Source organism: Nannospalax galili, unplaced genomic scaffold, assembly GCF_000622305.1.
Source record: "Nannospalax galili isolate Female #2095 unplaced genomic scaffold, S.galili_v1.0 scaffold1028, whole genome shotgun sequence".
Classification (NCBI taxonomy): Eukaryota; Metazoa; Chordata; class Mammalia; order Rodentia; family Spalacidae; genus Nannospalax; species Nannospalax galili.
In genome coordinates, this window is record NW_008357999.1 from 630,513 (window position 1) to 631,348 (window position 836).

The following is an 836-nucleotide window of genomic DNA, read 5'->3' on the forward strand; positions in this document are numbered from 1 at the left end:
TGGTTATACTTTCCTTTTGGGTGTTTAAGACCATATAGTTGGCCCAAATAAACCAATTTATTTTTACTCTTAAGGTCATTTGAGGATCTGTTCCTCAGGGGTCACATGGGCTTGGGAGGAGCCCCTGGCTCCTTTCTTTTACCAGTTCCATCTATGTGAAGATAAGTCAAAGGTCCTGCTCGACCATGGCTAGCTTCACTTGGAAGCATGGAGGAAATGTTTTCTCTGTGTTGACCTTCCTCTTTGTAGACTGGACACTGGTTCAAGTCCATCTGGTGGGGTCTCCATGGCCTCCCTGAACAGTTGACTCACCTCCCAGGACAGGTGACTCACTACAGTTAACAGGACATTTTGAAAGATGCTCCATAGTCCCCTGGAACTTAGTCGACCTTGGAGGGAAAGGAGTAAAACCTGTCCTTTAAGTCCCTCTAACCAGATTAGTATAGGCCTCAAAATATGGCTGTTAAACATCCTAAAGTTTAGTTCCAACAGGGGGGATTACTATACCAGATTTTAAACTGTATTATAGAGTTACAGTCATAAAAACAACATGGTATGGGCACAAAAAATAGACCCGTAGATCAATGGAACAAAATTGAAGACCCAAATATGACTACATGCAATTTCAGCCACCTGATATTTGACAAAGGAGCCAAGAACATTCACTGGAGGAAAGACAGCATGTTCAGCAAATGGTGCTGGCAAAACTGGATCTCCACCTGTAGAAGTATGAAACTAAACCCCTATCTTTCATCTTGCACAAAAGTCAATTCCTAATTGATCAAAGACCTCAATGTGATGCCTGAAACTCTGAAACTGTTAGAAGAAAACATTGG